The 17,497-nt window shown below is 42.1% G+C and overlaps 2 protein-coding genes and 1 pseudogene across 4 annotated transcripts in view; 2 read left to right on the top strand and 1 right to left on the bottom strand.

Annotated features, from left to right (window-relative positions):
- The window catches only part of FAM227B (family with sequence similarity 227 member B), a 160,812-nt gene that overhangs the window by 53,454 nt on the left and 89,861 nt on the right, over nucleotides 1-17,497 (bottom strand). The gene's annotated exons all lie outside the window — the stretch shown is intronic.
- The window catches only part of FGF7 (fibroblast growth factor 7), a 50,829-nt gene that overhangs the window by 2,617 nt on the left and 30,715 nt on the right, over nucleotides 1-17,497 (top strand). The gene's annotated exons all lie outside the window — the stretch shown is intronic.
- On the top strand, nucleotides 8,179-9,060 carry LOC311594103 (nuclear transport factor 2-like; annotated as a pseudogene). Its single transcript has one exon. The product of its transcript is annotated as a nuclear transport factor 2-like (transcript).

Below are 17,497 nucleotides of genomic sequence, written 5' to 3'. Positions count from 1 at the left end.
ATCATGGATGATAGAATCTGGTCTAAGACCAGAGTTCAAGGGGGCAGTTACAGCTCTTGTTCAGTCCCTGTCTGCAAGTGACTTTGGGGGCAATTCCTTAGTTTTTCCAATCTTCAACCTGTAAACATAGATGTATTTTTCAAAACTCTTCCTCATTCTCACAGTCTATTCTGTTCTAAACCAGGGAATGTACTATATCATATAGGGAAGACCAAATACCCTTTACCTAATTGCCACCCCAAAAAGTGAGAAAAAACTGCCTACTGTCTCTCCATAATAACTATGCAGCTAGGGCTAATTTAAAATTTTGTAACAAGGTTATTATTGTAGCTCACTTGTAGACTTTTTCTACCTAATGACTAATCCCTTTGGATGTTCTTTACTAACTCATGAAGGAGTTGAAAAGAATGGGAAAATGATGGCGCATGATTACTTGAGGTTAAAGTAGTTACGGAACACACACATATATTATACATAACTTTTATCTTGTTTATGTTGAATTCCTGGAATTTCAGGTATTTGTACACATTTGCAAAGTGGTAAAGTCACTTTATAATTTGAAACATGGTTTAGTGCTAAGCCTGGGCAGCCCTAAAGCTTCTTTCCTCTAAAGTAAATTCTACAGTAATAAGAAAGACAAGTCTCGTTCTATATCATAGTGTTGGAACGTCACAAAGCCTCTGTCCTCAGAAGGACTTGACATAGTTTATGCAAATAACTTTCACTTATAAGCTTTTTAATAGTCTAAACTTATGTAAGTTTCTTGATATAGTAAAATCTCCTGCAGAGAGAAAACCTCATCTTAGGTAAACTATAAAATGGCTGTCATTGTCCTGCCATCTTACTGAAAAGGACAAGATAAAGTTTCTCCAAAGTTAGGCCGATGTGAAGCTACTTTTGTGTGCAGGAAATCCCAAAAGACAATAGAATAAAGGAGAATAAATTATTAGGAGATAATTCTGAAAAGCACTGCCCGTCAGCTGAGACAGACGTGCTCATTCTAAGAATGAACATCAGCAAATGGACACCTGTGAGGCTGAAGCTACTGAGTCGGGGAATCCAGGCACAGACAGTGTGCCCAGCAGAACTTGTTTATATGAACCAAAAAGGGTGAGAGATGCAAGTCACAAAAGCTGAGGGTCGGGGAGGTTTCACCGTCCTCAGTTAGCTGAGTGATCCAGCAGAGGAGTCCCCTCCTGCGGTCATTAGAATGACCGTTAAAAGCAAGTGGATCCAAAATGAGCAGAGTCCAGACAGAAATTGAGTTCAGCATTAAACCCCAGGTTTCCTCCTCTTGGTTCTGGAGACTTCCACCTTTAAGCGGGGTCCTTGAACTTCTTGGAGGCCCTTTATTAATGGCATTGGTTCTCATTTTCTCTCCGTTAGCCACTGCCATGGCTTTTGTTTGAGTGAAAGGAAACATGACTTGAGGATATGAATGAGACTTGGCAGGACGCTTGCTTCCCCAGTGAAGCACGGAACCCTGGACCATGCTAGGCACGCCTGCTACCCACTGAACCACACGTTTGCCTCCTGGGGAAATGCTTTATAAAACACTGATGGCTATGGACTAGCATTGCACAGAGAGGTGAAAGAGCTGGGTGTGTTACCTTACTTTCCGAAGGGGTTGGGCTGGGAGAGGTGGGCTGAGAGCAGGCAGGAGGAGGAATGTTGGGGCTAGTGTTAGCACACATGCCTCAACTCTTCAGGGGAGTTGAAACGTCCCTTCAGCTACTGTGGGGTTTGCAGCCCTTGCTTCAGTCTCCCCCATGTTAGATTATCTTGCAGAAAGCATCCAGTTTAGACCAGAATCAGTAAATTGTATAGCAAAAAGAAAAACAAACCAAATCCTCCAAACAGTTCACCAAGGATGAACTGTACGGATTTGGGAATTGAGGAGGAGCCAAGAGCAGACCACAGTTTCTTTAGGGCGTGAGAGGGGGAACAGCTCTCCTCTCTCTTCTCTCTGGTGGCCTCTCACTCAGCTCTACGGAAGGTTGCAAAACGGCAAAAACTAGAATAGAACAAGAATAGATGCACAAGAGGCTCGCAAAGACGGAGAGCATTGGTAAGAAGCGTCACGAAGGGACGGGGGATGAACGGTCAATGCTTCGAGTGCTGCTGTTGTCAGAACTGTCCCCTTGGAGACAAGGCCAGAGGCTGGATTTGGATAATTATTGGAGCAGACAGCTCATCAGCAGACAGAGGCAATCACTCCACACCTAACAAAAATAACACTGCTATTTAGCCGGGAGTTGAGGTGCTGAGTGAGAGATGGCAGCAGTGAGCTGGGTGCCCGACAACTGCTCTGAGAGACAGATGTGGAACGGAGGACCCAGCCCCTCAGATCATTTCCCTGCTTTGTTTGTATTCAGTAACTAACATACTGTGTTCCCAATAATAGTTAACACCATCCATTCCTCTTGAGAAGTCCTTGATGACCAGAGCCCCTGATCCAGGAGGAAGCTCATCTTCCCTTTTGAGTATTGTTAGTCATGTTGTAAGAAAGAAAGGGTTATTTGTTCTGAAAGTTGGCCAATGGCTTGGCAACATCCTCTCTTGGATTGGTAGGCTGTGATGGGATGTGGCCTCACAATTGGCGGAACACAAATAAACACAGCATTGTTGGATTTGACTTTGGCAACAGAACCTTCAGCAACTCAATTGTCAACAATTCTCTGGATGGGTTCCTGTCTGCGCTAGTCTCTATAGTACCCCCCAAGTACACACAACATCTTAGGCTGCTGAGAGTGTAAATGTGCTTGTGTCCAATGAGTTCTTGGTAACTTCTCTAAAAGAACAACTTATACTCTCAAAATAAACAAAATTATAAACATAACACCTGCCTTATAAGAAACTAAAAGGATCTTCCCACACTTGTGGGCTATTGAGCACAAGTTCAGAACAAACTTTTAGATGTGATTGACAGGCTGGAATCTTCTAGAATTGACAACTGGGATTCCTTATTAAAGGAATTTCAAGTCTTTTAAAATACGAAGGATGGGGCAGATTTAGAAATGTGGGTTACTTTATGAAAACTCTGATATTAAAATTATTTTTTCCATGTTATAATCATCATTTAGTTATAACTGTCTGAAACTTACTAAATGTTGGTCATTTCATTAGTGCAATTATGTTCTTGTAACATCTCTTCACTTAAAATGACCAGTTGTTAACATTTATTTTTCTTAGTTTTAAGTGTGTGTGTGTGTGTGTGTGTGTGTGTGTGTGTGTGTGCATGTTAGCATAGATGTCTAATGGAGAACACAGGTGTAAGATCCCCTGAAGCCAGAGTTACAGAAGGCTTGGGAGTTGCCCAACTTGGATGCTAGGAATCGAACTCAGGTTCTCTGCAAGTAAAGTACATGCTCTTAGCCATGGCGCCATCTCCCTAGCCCCAGACTGACCATTTCTATGTTACTGTCATTTCTGCATTAGTCCAGATCAAATGGTCCCTTTCTATGGTGAAGCTATGTAAGATCTCTGCAGCCTATGGGTTGGGAGATCCAAAGACCTGACTGAGTATGGAGTAGAAGGCAGATTTTAGACATGTGGAAGGGGCTGCTTTCTCTAGACCTTTTTTTTCCCTCTTCTTTCTCAATCTTGGCTGAATATTGTATTCAGCTGGGGCCTGTAAAAAATACCAGTGCCAAATCCCATCCGCAAAGGCTCTCATTAAGTTGACATAGGGTGTAGCCTGGGCATAAGGAATTTTAAAGGCTCTCTAGATGATTCTGAGATGCTTCCAAGGATGAGAACTACTAAACTGTGGGAGTTAGAGTTCTGGGGAAACTGTACTTCAGTTGAATCAGAATCTCTCCAGGAGGGAGGCGGCAGGAAATCAGAATCTGTTACAGATTTCCAGTGACTCCAATGCACAGCTAGAGTTGTAAATTGCTACTTGGGCCGGGCGGGGGGGGGGGGGGAAGGGGGGAGGTCAGGAGAGGGGGAGGACAGGTGGAATGCAGCCTGAGCCATCTCAGGGACACTTGTAAACACTTGGGAGCCTTTGCTTTGAAAGGGCTTCAGAGTTAACCCCACCCCCAACTGGACTTCAGGAAATGCACCTCTGAACTACCAACCGAGGAGTTCTTCTAGGCCCACTGGACTTGGACTAATCTCAGTGGCGTCAACATGTGCTGACAGGCCTAGACATGCATGTGAGGACAGCCCTGTAGCATGATATAAGAAGGTTGTTTAATCGAATGACACAGCTGCATCGTGACAGGTGCTGGAGCAGGGGGCCAAGGGAGGTACAGACATCAGTGTCTGCTTGTTTCTAACTATGAACCCAGACACTTCTAAATTAGGCTTTCATTTCTCATAGCTGTGCTACTAAATCCAAAGGTGAGAGACTGAAAAAGATAGTGGTTAACCTTGAAAAGCCAGTGGAGACAGACCCACGGGTCCCCCACTGGAAGCTGGGTGCTCATCCTCTCTGCAAGGCTGGGATATGCATAGCAACGAAGGTTGCATTTTGGTTCCTTTTTTTTTTTTTTTTTTTGAGTAAATAGTTTTGGTAGCATGGTAACTTCTGTAGCACCACTATGGAAACACAGTACCTCTGCATTTACATTTCATATAAGGCATATAACACAAGAGGAGAAAAGACAGGGCAACAGCTAAACTTCCTACACTCCAAATCGGTTGGAAGTGGAAGCCCTTGTCCATGCACATGGCTTGAAAAGCTGTGTTAAAAAGTCACTGAACGAAGGGTGGAGAGATGCCTCAATAGTTAAAAGCAGGCACTGCTTTTTGCAGAGGACCTGAGTTCAGTTCCCAGAACGCATGTCAGGTAACTGCACCTCCAGGAACTCCAATCCCCTCTTCTGGATTTTGTAGGCACCTGAACTCACATGTGCACACATCTTCTCCACCACACACACATAATTAAAAATAAAAAGTCAATGAACATTTAAGTAATTCTTGAGCAAATTTTATCCCTGCATTTCAACTTATCTTTAGCCCTACGCAAAGTAGAGAAATATTTCAGTATTTTAAAATACCATGCTTCAACTTTCTTGAGTGACATACTTTCCATTTTTCCATCATATTTCCCATTGGTATGTTTGTATTTGAATTTCAGATGAAATTATGGATAATGTTGACAGAAATATTTGAGACAAAATTCAGAATCAAGCCAGTCTGCATATTTTCCTTAAGGCAGTGTTTCCAAATTGTGTTTCTTACAACACTGGTGTCCCTTGAGATATTAATGGTGTTTCCTCACGCTCCCTTCCTCCGGCTTGCTGACTGGGAAACACTTGGTTAATAACACTACATTAGTTTCTTGCAGCGGCATTCTCCAAAGCGTATGTTACACTTGTGTCAGCTCTGACTTCAAGGAAATAGTACATGTGGGTTTCCAAACTGCCTCGACAACAGAACACTCCTTTGTTCCCCCATTCTTCTCTCTACTCTTACTTTTGGTAGAACATTTAATTTTCATTAATTTGCAGCAAGCAAACTGGGATCCATTTTTGGAGTAGTCAAGAGCTAAACCAACCTGTTACTCAACTGTTTGTCTGAAATTTAAAAGCCACACAAGTGCCCAGAGCTGCCCCGGGATTCCTGACCCCTGGAGCGCAGCAGGTATGCGGATAGCGAAGCTTGTGTGCTAGTTCTCTTTAAGACAGCACTTTGGGCAGTGATGGAGGGCTAGATCCAGCGATTCCCAGTGGATTTAAGCCTGGTTGGAAGTTCCAGCTGAGCTCTAGGCAGCACTTTGGGGGCTGTTTTCTCGATAGGAAGTAACGGTTGCGGCTATGGCTAGACAGCCAACAAGCTACACAATTATCTCTCATACAGTAACCTAAAAAGCTTCATGATTCCAAGGTGACTGAAAAATTATCAAGTGTACTCACCTATAAACAACAAACTTTTATTTTACTTACCAAAAATAGTTCAAGCAAAAGCTGTCCTTATTTCAATTTTATCAATGAGTAACACGTTTCATTAGCCTAGCGAAAGATGTTTAGGCGTCTGAATTACAGAACCGTATTGGAAGACTGCTAGAGGGCCATTCTTCTGAGGTTTATAAATGGCGACAGGGCCGGTGGCGCTCCTATCCTATCCACGCCTCAGCTGTTTTATTAGTTGTCCACCCGGGCGCCTGCTTATCTCTGCCTCTTTCTGTATGGATTGGCACCTGCACTGGAGGGTTCTCGCCCTTCCTGTTAGCTCCCTCTGGTCCAGAGTGCTGCATTTAGCCAGTGGAAGAAGGCAGAAAGACTTAGAGTCATTAAATATATCTTTCATTTCACTGGTTACATATTTAAAATCAAGTATAAGGAAAAGTAAGTTGTTAAATCATCAACAAAATGGATATGAACAAGAACTAAAACCCTTGCCAAAGTAAAAGAAAAACACATCTCATTTTTTCTTATTTTTCTATCATTCAGAAATGAACTTGTTCCCCAGAAGCAATTCAGCTAAACTTTTCTACACAATTTCAAGGGTCCAGTGGAAAGTTGTCTGTTGTCAAGCCCTACTGCATAAGCAGGCACAGGAAGTGTTTGTGACACGGGGCTGTTAGGTATCAGGGCGACATGAAGACAACGCCTCGAAGAGCAGTGGTCCTCCTCAACACTCGCTCTTATTTTTACTTGTCTGTTTACCAAGAGGCATACCCAGAAGAAATAACTCACAGTTGATACAGACTCAAGCAATAGCTGTTTTGAAAGGAGACAGAGAAAAAACCTTTAAGAATTAAAATGAGTTGTACTAGTAGAAAGCAAGCACTATCTGCCTCCTAGTGAGAATGGTCCTTCTACTGGGTGATTTTGTGTCGGCTTGGCACAAACGACAGGGAAGAGGGAAGGAATGTGCATTGAGGGACCGCCTCCATAGGATTTGCTGTGGGCATGTCCATGGGGGCATTTTCTTGATTAAGGATTGATGTAGGAGGGCCCAGTTCACTATGAGTGGTGCCACCCATGGCAGGTGGTCCTGAGCTGTATGAGAAAGCAAACGCTGAAAAAGCCAGCAGGCAGCGTTCCTCTACGATGCGCTTTAGTTCTTGCCTCCAAGTTCTTTCCTTGGCTTCCCTCCACCACAGTCTGTGACCTGGGAGTTGTAAGATGAAAGAAACCTCTCATTCTTAAGTTGTTTTGGGGGAGAGTGTTTAATCACAGCACTAGAAGGCAAAGCAGGGGAACCCCGAACCCACAATCGCCACGGAGAGGAGGAAAGGAGTGAGCTCTGGGAGGGCGAGCCGCGGTGGGCCGTCCCGGATCTGGTCTCACTTTGTTTTAGCGGCAGCAGCCTGATTAGCTGGAGAGTCTCTTGTGTCTTACAGAGTTTCTAGCTGTGTTTCTCATCACATCCCTTGTTGGTCTGGCTTGGCGACGAGGGGCACAGGGCCACGGCAGGTCATCTGCATGCGGAGCGTACAGTTTCTTCCTTTCATGCACTAACAAGAAAGATCAATGGCACTTTTCGATCTTGTTTTTGTTCTTTTGTTAAGAGTCACAATGTCCCCTTTGAGAGACTAAGGGTACAGTAGGAAGCAACCCCACAGCCTGTGCTTTTAGAAAACAGTTGAGTTGGGTGTTAGAGGAGGACTACAGGCCAGAGGGGGGGCGCAAGTTTAGAGAACGTGGGATTGCCTAACCCGATAAGAGAGACAGCTCAGGTACATCATCCTGAGAGGACATGCCTTTTAAGATGCTTGTTATTACAGTTGAGTTTTGATAGAAAGTGAGAGCAACTCAGCATCTTTCTAGGTATCAGTGTTGAGCTCACCAAAGGCCATTCTGAGTTTTTCCTTTATTTCAAAAAACATGAGAAAACACACACACACACACACACACACACACACACACACACACACACACACACATCTTTGGGCTTGAGTATTAGTTCAGCAGTTAAGAGTACACACTGCTCTTGCATAGGACCGAGTTTAGTTCCCAGAACCCGTATCTGGCAGCTCACAACCACAAGTAACTCTAGCTCCAGGGGGAATCCAACACCTTATTTTGGCCTCTGTGGGCTGTACCCCCTACCCACGCACATAATTAAAATTTCCACCCATGCACATAATTAAAAATAAAACCTTAAAAAACTCCATGAGAACATTTGCTTATAATAGAGCATCAGATTTTATCTGATTGAAATATTTACTGAAAAATATAACTACATGCAACTAAAATGTTAATTCTCTAAAAACACATTTTGAGAAGGTCTTCACTATTGTGCTCTTAGTATGCTACAGGGAGGTATCAAAGGCTGTTTTTTGGCGGTCCCAAAGGGCGCTGGGTTGCCTCCGCCACTGCCGCCACTGTGCCAGCCTCATGGGTCTCAGTGAGGTGGGTGACTCTCCAGGATGGAAGATAAGCCAATTTGGGAGCAGATTGGATCCAGCTTTATTCAGCATTATTACCAGTTATTTGGTAACGACAGAACCCAACAAGGTGCAATTTACACTGATGCCTCATGCCTCACCTGGGAAGGACAGCAGTTCCAGGGGGAAAGCTGCCATTGTGGAGAAGTTATCTAGCCTTCCGTTCCAGAAAAGTCAGTATAGCATCACGGCGCAGGACCATCAGCCTACAGTAGATAGCTGCACCATCAGCATGGTTGTAGGCCAGCTCAAGGTAGATGGAGATCCCATCATGGGTTTCTATTAAAGAACATCCATGATGCTTGAGTATGTTCAAGCTTGTTCAGGCTTGCCCTGCACAACTTCTGCTCACCTCCTCCTGGTCAGATGCTCATGCTGTTTCCTCCTCTCCCTCTTCCCAATACTGTCTCACTCCTCTGGATGCTCCAAATATCATGCAAAAACGAGCAGAGCCAAGGTGGGAGTGGGTGTAGTGCACTTCTGTTACCAGGTTTTGTGCATGGTTTTTAGATACCAGGCTAGCTGCATCTGACAGGAGAAGTTTGTGTTGTACCAGCGCATTGCCTTGGACTTAAGTAATGCAAAAGATTAACTAGTTTTGGTTTTGATTTTGTATTTTTAATCTACTGACAAGTTGCTCTAGTAACTCAAAGAAGTGAAGGAGAAAGCAGCTGCCTCACCACCCAGGTTCAGATGTTTCAATGCCTCATGCTACAATAAAAACCACAAAACTTTTCTTAACAAAAAAGACTGTTTTTTAAATTAATAAATGAATGAAAAAAGAGGCCACTCTATTTCATATGATGAGTTTCTTTGAAAGAAAACTTGTTGGAAGTCTTAATTCCAGTTATGCAATCTGGAACACATACATTTTTTTCTAGATAGCATCATCATCATCATCATCATCATCATCATCATCATCATCATCCCCTCTCTCTCTCTCTCTCTCTCTCTCTCTCTCTCTCTCTCTCTGTTTTACAACTTTCAGTCATAGCTGTAACCTGCTTAATTCAGCGGCACACAGATGATGACTAAAATGGCTACATCACTGCTGTGAAGGGAACTTGTGTTCCTAGTACCACTTCCTGAGAAGGCAGAGATGTGATGGTGAGCAGTTTAGGGTAGAGTTATGGAGATGAGCTGCTGTGTTCTTTAGATAAGACTATTAAGGAGTCTGTGTGTGAGAAACGAGGCTCAACTCCCTCCTATGACTAGTACGCCAGGACCTATGTGGCTACTTCAAGACTCACGGGTGGATGGACTCTGGACCTGGAAAGACTCCACCCAACTTTGCTCTTCATGGCTCTCTTCCTTGCTTGACGTTGGTCAGACATTGAACCATATAGTAGATCCCAGAGAAGACTAGCATGAATCTGTATGTTTGTTTTTAAGATTTACTTTAAAATTTATGACTCTTTAAAGTATTTTAATAGTTTGTTAGGCACACACATTAAAATCATTACATTGCAGAGAAATAAGTTTGTTTGCTGTTCTTGCAAGTCTTTGAATTTAGTCTCTGAAAAAATATATAACATATCACTGGAAGCATATTTTTGAGTGACTAAAGAATCCTAGCACTCAGGAAGCAGAGGCAGGTGGATCTCTGTCGGTTCGAGGCCATCCTGGTCTACAAAGAGAGTCCAAGAAAGCCAAGGCTTCACTGAGAAACCCTGTCTTGGAAAAAAAAAAGAATATATTCTTTAAAATATAAATGCAAATATTGGAACTGGTAAAATATTGTAAGGATCTCTTGAACTCTCTCCTACTATAAGCTTGAGATAACATTCTTTATCTCATGAGATGGAAATAGGCCTGAGGAAACTAGTCAGGCCATTTTGGCTCATTGCTACATCAATTTTAGTTTTGAAATTATACTTGGGCCTGTTTGCATCATATTTGGGTATCATTTATTTTAATTAAGACATATTAGTGTGTTCAAAACTTGTGGATGACTCGACTGATCAAATTGAAAGAAATACCCTTTCTGAGCACCGATGGATGGTTTCCTGGATATTCTCATCTGGTTAGCATTTTTACAGAGAGTGGGACCAGGAAGTAGGTCTGGTGGCTTTGCTGCATATTTAGTGGCATTGTATGTAGAGAGTATAGGGGATTTCCAGATGTGGGCATTATGATAGCAGGTACAGCATGGCTTTCTACCCGCTTTCCTGTCACATGCCTTCTACTGCCTCCCCCTTTCATCAACACCTCTTTTTATGAAAAATTACTGATACTTTAAAGGGGGGGGGGAATGAAAGCATCTCAAGTAATATTTCTCCCCTAAGTAAAAACAGAGGTCCTCAATATTATTTTAAGATAATAATGAAACTTTTTACTGCAACAAGTCTACTTTCTAAGGTTGTGTGCATCACTTCACTCACGTGACCTGAGTCATTTCATAAGGTGGGGATGGTGGACACAGCCTTGCTTTCAAGGCGGGGGTGGCTCTGAGGAAAGCAACTGCAGAGTGTGGACTGAACAGGACTCAGGCTCACGTCAGAAGCCGACTTCCAGTATGCACCACTTGTATCACTGCACTCTGCCTGGTGTCACTGAAATACCACATGCTAATTTGAACCATGCTGTGGGATAATTTGCACCCAAAATGTATAAACATAACATTTTTCTTCCTTATCAGATAGTCTACTGAGTACTCGGCAGTATCTTCTATCAGGTAAACACTTTACTCCAGCTTGCCCACCTCTATCTGTGGCTCGATCCCTTGAGTTGGTGTGGCAATTTCAGTTTCTTTTGGTAAGGATGCTGAAAAATAGGCTTCGAGTCTATTTCTAAGATTTATTGAAATGTTTCTATTCTGCTCACTAGCTGTTGTCTGCAAAATTGTCACAGAACACGTACACACATAAACATTGATTTCAGGAATTAAGCCAGTCAATTTTAGGGGGAGATACAGATAGTTTTCCTTCTCATTAAATCTCCAAATCCAAATGGCACATTCAAGAGAGCACATAGAACACACAGCGGCGGGTTTGGTCTGATCAGCACTTCTGAGGGTGGTTTACTAGTTTAGGCGTAAAGTGTTTCTGTCGCCCATTATTATTATATTCTCAAATAATTTCTAAGTTTCTTGGGACTCTGCCCAATTAAAACAAAGAGGCAACAGGAGAGGAGCGAAGATGGCAAGTTAAGGTGATGACTGTACATATGGGATTCTATTGTTAAGAGTGTCAAATGCAGTCCTGGAACATCGCATAGGTGTTGAGATACGATTCACATTAAGTTAGGCTAGCATCTTATAAAATAGCTTACAAATTCTGTGCTCTCAAAGCTGCAATATCTTTTTTTTTTTAGTAATTAAGAGTGCTATTTGTTGAAATAGATTTAGAGCATATGTTTTACAGTATACTGTGGCCAGGTAGATCATAGGATGTGTTCCACTGTGAATATCCTAAGCATTGCTTTATACAGTACTTAATATTCTTTGTGGAGTTGATAACCCCAAATGGCCTGAAGTCTTCCCCATAGTAAAAAATTTAAAATATACGATATATGCATCTGGCAGCGGATTAATGTCTAGGATATACAAAGAAATAAAACAAAATATAGGGTAAAAACACTTTAGTTAAAAAAACGGGGCATGGAGTGATTTATAATTTTAATTCTTAATAAGCTGTGTAGGCTGTGGATCTGTGTGGAGCTTTTAAAGAAGCATACCTCACTGAATGCCCCATCAGTTCAGCTCCTGTCTAAGTTCATACAGTGACTCTCAGCAAGTAAGAGCAGAAGCCATGCTTTGGTTGTACCTATGCGCTTCCATCTTTAAGAAGTCCTTAGGCACAGTCAACATGATGTGTTTGAATCTCTGGCCCTCTCCTTGATGCCAGCACAGCACCCAGGATAATAGGGTACTTGAATTAAGCAGAGAAGATTCCAGGCCACGAGACTATCAAAAGCACCAAGCAGCTTCCCTCAGCTTGGGGCTTAAGAAACTTGGACTTGTCTGCATTTTCCTTTCAATGTATTCTCTACTGGGCAGTGTAAAGATACTATTATGTTCACTAATTTACCATGTCCCTTCCTTAAAGCTTTGGGAATTCACACTTTGTACTATATACATGAAAATATTTTATATATATATATATATATATATATATATATATATATATATATATATATATACACACACATATATACATATATATATATTTCATTTAAAAGCATTTAGCCATTTGTTGGTTCCCAGACTGCCAACTGCTCTATGGCATCTCCCTAGCCCCTCAGTTCTACCCTCCACACTGCTTGGTACCTCGTGAAGGTAAAATGTGCAAACTATAAAATACCATGCAGACATGAGGCATTGCTGTCGTTCTTCTCTTAGAAATGATCGCATTTCTCTACAATTCAGGGTCGGGGTTCTAAGGGCCATCTGTGCATCCCGTCATCTCCTGCTCCCTCCTCACCTCTCCCTCTTTAGGCCTCACCTCCCACCTCAGCTACCTTTACTCAGAAAATCCACTAGCTTGGACATGTCACCATTCTAGAGAACAAACTGTTTTCCTGTGTCTTAGTGTGACATGCTTGGACTTCTACATGATACACAGCATCCTTACTCATCTCTTGGCATTCATTAAGCATGTGCTGCTCACTCCGCTCAACAGGCTAGCTTGGAAGAAAGAGCCTGGAAATGGCAGAGACAAGCTGGAGGGACAAGAACTTCGAAGTATCCACTTTAAAACATCAAGACGTTGTTCTACTGGGCCTGTGTCACTTAGGTTGGAGTCACCTGTTTTAGAGAGTGTAAGGTTTGGGCTAAGCTCCAGGGCAGCCCATCTGTGCAGGTCTGAGCTGGACTGGGAACCCTGTAGTGGAATATTCTGTTGCTAACTGAACACCAAGGACATGTTGCATTTATCTGCCATGTCTGCTCCCAAGGGCTAGAAAAAAAATTTCAACTATTCCCAGCTCTTTTAACACTCCTCACACATCTGCAATTCAAGGGTTAATTAATATGAGCATTATGGCTCATATTTGTAATTCCAGCACTTTGAAGGCTTGGCCGAGGCAAGAGGAGTGCCACAGGTTTGAAGTCAACATGGGCTACAGGGTGAGGCTGCCTTTTAATTCAAGAGAGAGAAAGAAAAAAACAATAAAATTGAAGCCATCTTTTAATTAAAGAAGGGTGAAAACTGAAAGATTAATTCAGAAAGCTGGCCTGAGCCTTTCATTGGTAATGTTCTATTCAGATGTAGAAAGAGCACTCCCAGTTTCCAGCATTTTGACCAACAGCAAGACCCATGTTTCCACTGGTTAAAGTCCCTGCAGATCATTGACTGGTTCACAATTTCTGCAACCCCTTTTCTTTTCAGAGTAAACATAATGTGAAAACCTAAGTAGTAGTATTCCAAATTTAGACACTTTTCCCACTTAAAATTAGGGGTTTTTTTTCTTCATGGTATTTTAATCTAAAACAAATGGCTTTTACTTCAGCTCTGATTATGTTTTGTTAACTTTTCTAATATTTTAGTTTAGAAGAAATGTCTATGATCTATTAAGTTCAGATGATAATAGCTATCTAATTCTTAAAAATTATATACAACTATTTACAGTCATCTTCATGTCTTCAGAAAAATAAACAAACATAACATATAATGAATTTGAAACATTCTCTCATGAAACAATTCTAATGGTTTATTATAGTCAAATTAAGTTATAATATTATGTCATTGAAGGTAGAGTGATGTCAGTAGATAACTGTATTTATGGTATTTACTGTTTCTTTGTTGAAATGTTAAAGTGCCAGACTTCTTAAATGACTTACTTAGTTTTCCTAAGAAGCTTTGCATTTAAATTTTCCTTTTCACTAAAACTATGGTAGACTTCTAAATACCAATGTCTTACGGAATGTTCTTATCTGTTACTTGTATAGGTGACGTTGGGTAATAACATGTACAGAGATAAAAATACGTATGTTTAATGGGTTTCCACAGGAAGTAATTTGTGACCACCATTATCCATTAGTTTCCTTTAAAAAGCAGATCTCAATGGGTTGGTGTTGAGTATCTCAGAGTGTACCTGAAGGGGTGAAAGCGGTCAGATGGAAGAGGGCGGACTTCCCTGGCAAGTTGGCATCAGTATGTAAGGGTGCCGGTGGGGTTGGGAGTGGGGGCGGGGGTTTTGATGTAAGACCTTGGTAGCCGACTTCTCTCTGAGAGCAGAAAAGTGTGAAAAAGATGTGGGTGCAGTTGCAGAAGGCCCCAGTGGAACTTGCTGCACTGTGTCTCTCTGCAGAGTAAATATGGCACAGGGAAAGTAGTGATAGAGCTAGAACATGGACAAAATACTTGAGCATTTCTGTTGTTAACTTTATATTATGAAAAAGAGGGAAAAGAACAGAGTTAAGTGGTGACCAATTGAGGGGATAGTGCCAGGAAGTAACCAGAAAAAGATACTGGCCAGGAGCAGCGAAGGAGTGATCTCCAAAGAGAAAGAAAAGGAGAGCAGCTACGTCAGGAGAGCAGGGAAAGGTCCGTGACAAAGGAGGGAAGCCGCCCTGGAGCAGGGCACAGGCTCTGGCCCAGCAAACAACCTGGGCTTTTGTCAACACCTCCTTAAGCACTAGAAGAAATTCTGCTCAAAGTCAGATATGCTTGTCATTCTCACACTGGTACATAGCTCCCAGAAAATCAGTTTTGTGGACAAAGTGACAGCACAGAATCAAAAAGCCTACTGCGAGTCATTGTGCACTTTATTATTTTTCCCTAATTCAAAATTGACATATATAATAACTGTATATTTTAGAGCAATCACAATTTTATCCAAGCACGTAGGAAACTGACAGGGAAAAAAAATACTACAGGTTTGTTTTTTTCTAGTTATTTTTAAAAGTGATTTCTACATAGCAGCTGGTGCACATATATGAAACTTTTGACAGACATGCACATATCTCTATCTGTATTTGCATATGCATATGCGCTCTTCCCCTCTGACCCATGCAGCTGTCATCTTCTATTTTAGGCACACTGTCACAGGACAAGAAAGGCCCCACCCGAATGCCCAGTGTCTAAGCATCTCAGGACATAACAGATAAAACTCGCCTTGAAGCTTTCCAAGAATGGAACCTTTAGAGCCGACTCCAGCTTCAAATCTTCCTCGCGGTCCTCAAAGCTCAGGAGACCCGCACCTGTCCCCTCCCTCAATATGAGGCCCTCCCTTGGTGACGCTGCTTCACTCCCACCCTTCCTCCGTGTTCCTAGAGCACAGTGCTTGCACCACGCCTTTCCCCAGCCTGCACTCTCTGCCTGTGTGAATTAGATACACAGGCAGCTCACCACCCCCAACTTCTTCCTAGTCTTTGCAGGATTTGTTACATTTCTCCCCCATTGAGAACATCTCTATATTCTCTACCCAATCCATTTACTTCCATCTTCCCCCTTTGGCTCTTGTCACTCTCCAACACATACTATACCTTGTGTGTATGTAGAAGGAGAAAGCAGGGGACCTTTGTCTGTTTTATTCGCTGTCACCTATACGCTACTGAGATTGGAGATGGAATTATTAGCTAAGGCGATGAATTCTACAGAGAGTTATTGACTATTGTATCAGGCACTGGGCCAAGAATGAAAGCTAGAAAAGAAAACGAGCCAATGACTCAAGGCTCGAGAGTTCATAGGTGGCGGCCTGGCTCCACCCTTAGCTCTGGCATTCAAAGGCTGGCCTCATCCCACTCTGACCATGTGACATGGCAAAATCAGGGCCAAGTGCTTTCTTCCCTTTAATTTGAGTGGATATTTATTTGTCTTGTGGAAGCTGTTACGATGAGTAACACTGTAGCTAGCAGGTCCTTGCACTCTAGATTAGGGAGGAAGGACCACGCTTCACTGTCCAAGATGTAGAAGAAGTAATAGCTGGCCATGAACTGACCTGAGGCTTTACTCTGTTCCTGTGCTATTGAAGAAAAGACCCTCTCCTGTCTCCTAACAGAAGCTATGAGCAATGGTGTATTTCCAACTAATACACGGCAGTGCTGGCTGGCAGCTATGGAGCTTTCCTTGTAGAGGCACAAACACAAGCAACTCACACATAATATCTCATTAAAATCTTAAAAGAACCCAATGATATAGGCATTGCAGTTTTTGATTAACAAACGAGAAAGAAAGTCTCAAAGAATGAGTGTCTGTGATTAAACATGGTGTTAGGAAAAATTACTTGTGTGGACTTCTAGTATAGAGACAGGTTTAATATGTAAGTGTTCAGGACTTTTATTTTCGTAGTTGCTTCCTGGCGAGAGTCTGTAAGTTGAGATGATGAGGGATTTACATCATTAGTGTTTCATACAATGAAGGGAACACTGTGGTCTAGCACCAGGTAGACAGTGCACTAACTAGTATCATTAGTAAATCTACTGGCACTGCTGATCAGTAACCCAGACATCTGCTCTTCACCACAATGATTGTTAGTATGAAGTTTACAAAAGTAATTTCATTTTTCTCAGGCTTACTTCTTTGGTAAGTAGTTTAAACCAACTGATAGCTAGAATCATATGTTTTAGAGTATCCGTAATGATTTTAATCTACTTCAAATGCTTGGCTGGCTAATAGAGACTTGAAGAAAGTCTTGAAAGATATCCCCATTCCATTAATAAGTATAATTTCTAAATCTCAGGCTGTAAGAACTCCAGGCTTTGCTTGCTACTTACTTTCAATTCACATAGGCCCATACAGGCCCCTCCTTGCTCTACACCCATACTTACTTCAGTATGAAAAACTATCTTGAGCTCAACCTATATATAAGTTAAAATGAGACTGAATTAGTCAATTGTTTTCGCCTTATAAAATCATGCTTGTACAACAGTGGTTTCAATTCATCAAGATAGCTACATTTTGATGTAAGGAATCTCTTCCAGGCTAGGCAATGTGCACGCCTTTGGTTATTATTCATAAGAGTGGTCCCTCAGCCTTTTATTGCTTGCCAGTCCTCCACGAACATCATCAACAGTAGGGTACCCAGAACACAATGCTCCCAAAGCAGCAGGGTGGGGCTGGGAGCAACAAGATTACTGCTTCCTTGGTAACATCATAGCTGTCTTAGGAAATCCAACCTGGCACAAATGTAGTTTGGAGCAGACGATGACTCATCTGAAGCTTGTCTATTAAAATTCTAGATATTTTTCAAATGACTTGATGTCAAGTCTGG

Source organism: Acomys minous, assembly GCF_964271855.1.
Source record: "Acomys minous genome assembly, chromosome: 3".
NCBI lineage: Eukaryota > Metazoa > Chordata > Mammalia > Rodentia > Muridae > Acomys > Acomys minous.
This window is presented reverse-complemented; position numbering and strand designations above follow the sequence as displayed.